This window comes from Orycteropus afer, unplaced genomic scaffold, assembly GCF_000298275.1.
Source record: "Orycteropus afer afer isolate SDZICR_OR568_19922 unplaced genomic scaffold, OryAfe1.0 scaffold00052, whole genome shotgun sequence".
Classification (NCBI taxonomy): Eukaryota; Metazoa; Chordata; class Mammalia; order Tubulidentata; family Orycteropodidae; genus Orycteropus; species Orycteropus afer.
In genome coordinates this window covers 5,684,702-5,693,080 of record NW_006921639.1, presented here as the reverse complement: position 1 = coordinate 5,693,080, position 8,379 = coordinate 5,684,702, and the positions used below count along the sequence as shown (strand labels likewise).

General features: G+C 40.1%; 1 protein-coding gene across 1 annotated transcript in view; it reads right to left on the bottom strand.

Moving 5' to 3' along the window:
* The window catches only part of ZFAND4 (zinc finger AN1-type containing 4), a 140,113-nt gene that overhangs the window by 130,657 nt on the left and 1,077 nt on the right, over nucleotides 1–8,379 (bottom strand). The window lies entirely within an intron of this gene.

Here is an 8,379-nt window from a genome sequence, read left to right as displayed (position 1 = left end):
CTAGAGGCAATGATGGGTCTCTCCTTATCCAGAACAAAGAAGAATGAAGAAAACCAAAAATTCATGGATACAATCAGTCCTAGCGACTGGTCCACTTTCCAATCTGCAGCCTATATGACTATGAGACCAGAAGAACTAGATAGTGCCCAGCTACCAATGTCAACCACTTGGAAGGGGATCTATGTAGGAGATCCTGGATAGAGAGGGAGAACAATTTCGACAAAACTCAAAATCATTCGGAGATTAAAAAAGAAAGGGGGGGGGGACGAAGTTTGCTGGTCCGATAGAGCCTGGCGGAACCACTGAGACTATGGCCTCTAGCTGCCTGTCAGGTCTGGAATTGGGCCCATACCTGTGGCTTCCAGCCAAGCAAAAGTCAGTCATATGAGTTGAACATTTACCTGAGGTAGATACACTCTTTGGAAAGAACAATCATGGGAGAAAGAAGGGCTGCTTATGAATAGGGAGATAACTCAGGGGGCAGAAGGACACAGAGGGCTGGACACAGGGAAGAGATAATTATTGAGAGAAAGTGGGAGGGGAGATGTTGCATTGTGGTAAGTTGTGGTTAATGTCATGAGACAAAGTGTATGTGAACTGCTGTATGGAAAGTGAACTTGTTCTGTAAATTTTTACCCAAATCAGAAAAAAAAAAAAAAGAGGAAAAAAAAAAAAGTTGGAAATAGAAGTTCCATTTGATACAGCCATTCCATTACTAGGTATATATCCTAAAGAAGTGAGCCATGACAAGAAAAGACATATGCACACCCATGTTCATCGTAGCACTATTTACAATAGGAAAAAGTTGGGAACAACCTAGGTGTCCATCAACTGAGTTATGGATAACCAAACTATGGGACATACACACAATGGAGTACTATGCAACCCTAAAGAATAATGTAGAATCTGCAAAACATCCCATAACATGGATGAACTTGGAGAACATTATGCTGAGTGAAATAAGTCAATCACAGAAGGGCAAATATTGTATTAGTCCATTATTGTAAAAGTCAAGGAACAGTTTTTATATGGAAGGAAATTTTCTTTGTTGGTTACTAGGGGTGGGAGTGTAGGGTAGGGAACACTGTTAGATAGGTAGAGATAAATATTGATTTGGGTGAAGAGAAGGGCAATGTACCAAATGTGAGTGATCAACATGGTGGCACTGAGGAAGAAGAAGACATAGAGAGGTACATGGGAGGTACAGGAAACAAAAATGAACCCTTTTGCACATACAGTACTGTGCTGTCAGTGAAGGCAAACACAGGTATATGGGTGGATAGATGGCTGGGCAGGCTGAACTATTAGGTATGTTTATGCAGCAAGGAGTGTACCCAAGACCATGTATAGGGTTGGGAGACAATGGTTCTACAAGTGTATTTGTATATTTTCTAAGAATTCCCAGGGGTATAGTAGAGATGACAAGGGACAGGGCTGTGATGACTTCCTCATCACAGCCAGCTACTCAGAAGGAGTGAATTGTTGAACCTGTGGGCTTGGGACCATAGTCACAGGAGAAATCAAGCTCAATTGGCATAACACACTGCACAAAACATTGTTCCACCTCCTACTTTGGCAAGTAGGAACTGGGATCTTAAAAACTTACAAGCAGCCATCTAGATGCAACGATGGGTCTCTCCTCATCTAGAGCAAAGAAGAATGAAGAAAACCAAAGATTCATGGAAGCAATTAGGCCTCACGACTGGTACACCATGCGCTCCTCAGCCCATATGACTATGAGACCAGAAGAACTAGATGGTGACCGGCTACCACTGTCAACCACGTGGAGGGGGATCTATGTAGGAGACCCTGGATAGATAGATAGAACAATGTGGAACAAAACTCAAAATCATTTGCAAAAAATAAAAAAAGGGGGGACCAAGTGTGCTGGTCTGATAGAGCCTGGTGGAACCACTGAGACTATGGTCCCTAAATGTCTTTCAGGTCTGGAATTGAACTCACACCTATGGCTTCCAGCCAAACAAAAGACAGGCATATGAGTGGAACATGTACCTCAGAGACATACACTCTTTGGAGAGAAAATTCATGGGAGAAAAAGGGCTGTTTATGCAAAGGAAGACAGGTCAGGGGGCAGGAGTGCATGGAGGGATGCATACAGGGAAGAGGTAACTATCAGGAGGAAGAGGGAGGGGAACTGTTGCATTGGGGTAAATTGTAGTCAATGTCATGAGACAATGTGTGTGTGAGCTGCTGTATTGAAACTGAATTTGCTCTGCAAACTTTCACCCAAATCACAAAAAAAAGGAAAAAGAAAAAGAAATGGACAACTTAGATGAAACAGAGAAGTTCCTAGAAAAAGACTACCAAAATTAGCTCAAGAAGAAATAGAGTTTGAATAGATCTATAACTAGTAAGAAGACTGAATCTGTAATAGAAAACCTCCCAATGAAGAAAAGCCCAGAGTCACAAAGTTTCACTAGTGAGGTCTACCAAACATCTAAAGAGGAATGCCACTCCTTCTCAAACTCTTCTTAAGAAAAAAGGAAGAACGAGGGAAAGTTCCTAACTCAATTTATTATGGCAGGATTACTCTGATACCAAAGTCAGATAAAGGCACCACAAAAAAAGAAAAATTACACCAATGTCCCTTATGAATGTAGATGCAAAACTCTGCAACAAAACACTACCAAATCAAATTCAGCTGCATGTTAAAAGGATTATACGCCATAACCAACTGGGAATTATCTCAGTAATGCAAAAGGGGTTCAACATACAAAAATCAAACAAAGTAATAAATCATACATTAAAAGAATTTAATAAAAAACAAGTATGATCATCTCAACTAATACATAAAACACATTTAACAAAACCCAACATCCTTTCACAATAAAAACACTTAATAAAATAGAATTATTTATTCAATACAATGCCTATCACAATTTCAACAGCCTTCTTCACAAAATGGAAAAGCCAATCCTCAAATCAAATAGAACTGCAAGTAGCTCTAAACTGCCAAAACAATCCTGAAAAAGAAGAGCATTCTTCCTATGCTCATAATATACTACAAAGCTACAGTAATCAAAACAGGGCCGTACTGGTATAAGAACAGACTTATAAACTAATGGAATAGAAATGAAAATCTAGGAATAAACCCGGACATGAATAAAAACCAACCAAACCAAATCCACTGCCATGGAGTCGGATCTGACCCACAGCAACCCCTCCTTGGGTTTCTGAGGTGGTATCACTCCATAGCCATGCGTATGATCACTATGGAAGTCGATTGCCCAATCTTCCTTACAAGGAATGAATGGTGGGTTTGAACTATCAGCCTTCTAGTTAGCAGTCAAATGCCTTAGGCACTATGCCACCAGAGCTCCTATGGCTGGTTGATTTTTGACAAGGATGCTAAGTACATTCAATGGGCAAAGAATAGTCTTTTCAACAAAATGGTGCTGGGACAAATTGATCTCCACACACAAAAGAATGAAGCTGAACCCCTACCTCACACCATATACAAAAATAAACTCATAATGGATCAATGACATAAGTATAAGAACTAAAACTATAAAAGTCTTATAAGAAAACACAGAGGTAAGTAAACCTTGGATATGGTAATGGATTATTTTATAGGATACAAAAAGTACAAGCAACAAAACACAACAAAAAAATAGATAAAATGGATGTTCTAGTTACCTAGTGCGGCTCTGAAAGGAATATATACCACAAATGGGATGCCTTGAACAAACAGGAGTTTATTATCTTACAGTTTGAAGGCTTTAAGTCCAAGTTCAAAGTGCCAGGCTCTAGAGGCTGGGTGAAAGCCCCTCAACCTTTTGGGCTTCAGCTCTGCCTCTTGCTCTTGGCCCACTGAAGCTTGAGGCATCTCTTTACTCAGGCAGCTACTGGCTGCTGAGGCTAACAAGCCCAAGGTTGACAAATAAAATGGCACAGTCCCAATGTTACCACACCACACAGCAGGCCATTGATTCAAGTCCCCTGAAAGTCTCAGGATCAGCAGAGCTGCTGAACAACGACTCAACTACATGCAGGATTCAAGCATGCCATAAGCTAGAAGACCATTCCCCAAGGTTTCTCCTTATATACAGGAAGCAGATCACATGCCGAAGGCAGCTACTGAGCTGCTCACAGTAGATTCCACCATGGAGTTGATTACCAGTCTCATCATAGGGAATACTACATCCAGCTGCCCAGCCACTCAACCAGGCCCAGCCAAGTTGACATGCAGACTTAACCACCAAAATGGACTTCATCAAAAACAAACAAAAAAAAAACTGTGCATTAAAGCACATTAACAAGAAAGTGAAAGGACAACTTGTAGACTGGGAGAAAATATTTGGAAATCATGTATTTGATACATGTACAAGTTTTTTAGGCTGTATAAAGAACTCCTATAAATCAACAACAAAAAGACAACCCAATTTTAAAAATGGGCAAAGAACTTGAATAGATATTTCTCCAAAGATGAGATACGAATTGCACAAAAAAAAAGCTCAATATCATTAGTTATTAGGGAAATACAAATCAAAGCCACAATGAGATACCACTTCAAACCTAGTAGGATGGATATTATAAATAGTAACAAACAACAAATTTTAAAACAGAAAACCACAACTGTTGGTAAGAATGTGGAGAAACTGCAACACTCATCCACTGCTGCTGAAATTGTAAAATGGTGCAACTGCTGTGAAAATTTGTTTGGCAGTTCCTCAAAAAGTTAACCATAGAATTGCCATATGACTCACCAATTCTACTTCTAGGTATATACCCAAAATAACTGAAATCAGGGACTCAGATATTTGTACACCAATGTTCACAGCAGCATTATTCACAATAGGGGGAAAAAACTCAAGTGCCCATCAACAGATGAAAGGATAAACAAAATATGGTATATACACACAACTGAATATTGCTAATCTATAAAAGTAATGAAGTCTTAACACATGCTACAACATGGATGAACCTTGAAAACATTTTACTAAGTGAAATAAGCCAAACACAAAAAGACAATTATTATATGATTCCACTTACATGAATTATCTTGAATAGGCAAATGTAAAGAAACAGAAAGTAGATTAGAAGTTACCAGGGACAGGGGAAGGACAGAATAGGAAGTTACTGCATAATGAGTACAGGATTTCCATATATAATGATGCTTTTACAGTTGGGACAACTGAGGTACAGAAAGGTTAAGGAATTTGTTCAGCTAATAATTTGAACTCTGCCAGTCTGACTTCAGTGCTCCTGTCCCTTTAAATCCCATTTAAATAAAGTGTCTGTCTTGCAGCCACTTCATTCCTAACCCAGGACATTCCTCTAACCCTTTTTCCACAGTTCCTTCCATCCCTTCCTTCTACCTCCCACTCGTCTCTAGTTCTCAATTCATCAAAAGGTGCTCAAAAGGAAAAGTAGTAGGCAGAACAATCATTTTCCCTACAGGATTAACCCTATCAGTGTCACCTCTTCCTTCCTATCTCCCCTATTTCATATCTAACTCTAAGAGTCTTACCCACCATATTAGTTATCTTCAAATGTCTTCCTGGTTTCTAAGGTAATAAAAACACAAAGATTACCCAGAAAAGCATTGAAATTTATTTCTCCATGAAGGTGCCCTCTTGAAGCCTCCTATAGAATGACTGCCACTGTCCATGGGATTAAAATACAAAGTATGGAGAACAGGAGGGAAGGATGTCAGGGAAGGAGTTAAAAAGAGAAACGGAGGGAGAGAGTGATGGGTGTGACAAGAAGGGAATGGGAAATAGGAAGTAAAGTAAGATCTATGACCACCAGTAGTAAATATTTTATATATTACACAATTAATCATATAGTTTCTCAATAATTGTATTTGTTTTACAGACATCTAAACTGAGATTAGGAGACCTAGGGGTGCAGTGATTAAACCAACACTCGACTGCTAAACAAAAGGCTGGCATTCGAATCCACCAGCTGCTCTGTAGGAGAAAGATGTGGTAGTCTGTATCTGTAACGATTACAGCTTTGGAAACCCTATAGGGTGGTTCTACTGTGTCTTATACGGTCACTATCAGCAATGGGTTTGCTATGTTTTTTCTTGAAATTGGGATTCGTCTGTCTAGTAACTACAAAGCCAGCGTTTTTACCCCAACAACGTAGCTTTCTAAAGAAGACAAGGAGGCTACACCTTGGCTCTGGTCCTGGCTCTGTCAGTAACTAATTATTCCCCTTAAGGGAGTTGCTAATTTTCTCTAAGCCCAAATCTCCTCTTAGGACATGAAACAAGATGTTTAAAAGCAATTTAGATGCTCTCTAAAGTGCTTTTTGCTGCATAGATATCATTCAGAATTCATGAAAGAGACAGTGAAAAATAGAGATTATTTAGAACAGACTTTTACCTTCCTGCTCCTAAAACAGTATTACACCATCATATATAAAGAGGCATAACAAACTCAAAGTAAACTATTCTGACTCCACATGTCACCAAACCAGTTGAGAGGGCCAAAGCTTCATGTACCATTACTAGATGTGCTTATGTGGTCACTGGAGTCAGCTAGTCACTTATTTCAATAGAATCTCCCAGAGCTTGGAGGAACATCAAATATTCAGAACCTCAGGCACCAGGATCCTTGATTCAAAGATCAAAATTCCAAACCTCCAACTCCTCTACAATTCTGAATTTAAACTGGGCTGAAGGATAATTCTCGTTACTATTTTTATATTACATATTAGTTCTAACCATCTTAAAAAGCAAAGATCCATTTAGGGTTATATGGAACAATTTATTTTTCTAGTCAAAACTGAATTTTAGCAAATGAAAAATATTCTAATTTTAATACAAAGTAACTTATGGCACTTTTCTCCATTATTGTATAAAGTCAAGGAAAGGTTTATATATGGAAGGAAATTTTCTTTGTTGGTTACCAAGGGTAGGAGGGGACGGGAGGGAACACTCTTAGATAGGTAGAGACAAGTATTGATTTAGGTGAAGAGAAGGGCAACGTACCAAATGTGAGTACATTGGTACTCACACAGATGAATGGTACTCACAGATGAACATGGTGGCAACGAGGAAGAGGAAGACACAGAGACGTACATGGAAGGTACAGACAACAAAGATGAATCCTTTTGTACATAGAGTACTATGTTGTCAGTGAAGGCAAACATGGATATATGGGTGGTTAGATGGGTGGGCAGGGTGAACTATTAGGTATGTCTATGAGAGGAGAGAAGGAGCTCTGGTAGCACAGTGCCTAAGGCACTTGACTGCTAACCAGAAGGCTGGCAGTTCAAACCCACCAGCCACTCCTCGGGAAGAAGGTGAGGCAATCTACTTCCGTAGTGATACTGCCTCGGCAACCCAAGGAGGGGTCGCTATGAGTTGGGTCCAACTCAACGGCACATAACAACAACAACATGTGGGGAGGGAGTGTGCCCAAGACCATGTATAGGGTTGGCAGACAATGTTTCTACAAGTGTATTTGTATGTTCTATAAGAATTCCTTGGTATATAGTAGAGCTGACAAGGGACAAGATTATAGTCACTTCTTGGGCACAGCCAGCTACCCAGAGAGAGCGAATAGTTGGACCTGTGGGCTCGGAAACATAGTCGCAGGGGATGTCAAGCTCGATTGGCATAATATACTATACAAAACATTGTTCTACATCCTACTTTGGCGAGTAGCAGTCGGGCTTAAAAGCTTGCAACCAGCCATCTCGATGCAACGGTGCATCTCTCCTTGTCCAGAGCAAAAAAGAATGAAGAAAACCAAAGATTCATGGAAACAACTAGTCCAAGCGACTAGTACACCATGTGACCCTCAGTCTATACAACTATGATACCAGAAGAACTAGATGGTGCCCAGCTACCACTGTCAACCACTCAGAGGGGGATCTATGTAGGAGATCCTGGATAGAGTGGGAGAATAATATGGAACAAAACTCAAAATCATTTAAAAAAAAAAAAGAGAGAGAGACCAGGTTAGCTGGTCTGATAGAGCCTGATGGAACCACTGAGACTATGGCCCCTAGCTGCCCTTCAGGTCTGGAACTGAACCCACTCCTGTGGCTTCCAGCCAAACAAAAGACAGACATATGAGCTGAACATTTACATTAGGTAGATACACTCTTTGGAGAGAACAATCATATGAGAATAGAAGGGCTGTGTATGCACAAGGAAACAGCTCAGGGGGCAGGAGTGCATGGGAGGGAAAGACAAAGGGAAGAGGTAAGTATGGGGAGGAAATGGGAGGGGAGCTGTTGCATTGTGGTAAACTGCAGCCAATGTCATGAGACAAAGTATATGTGAGCTGCTGTTCGGAAAGTCAATGTGCTTTGTAAACTTTCATCCAAATCACAACTAAAAAAAAAAAAAAACCACATAACTTATGGCACTTTTCACCAATACATAAGCTACACAAAAAA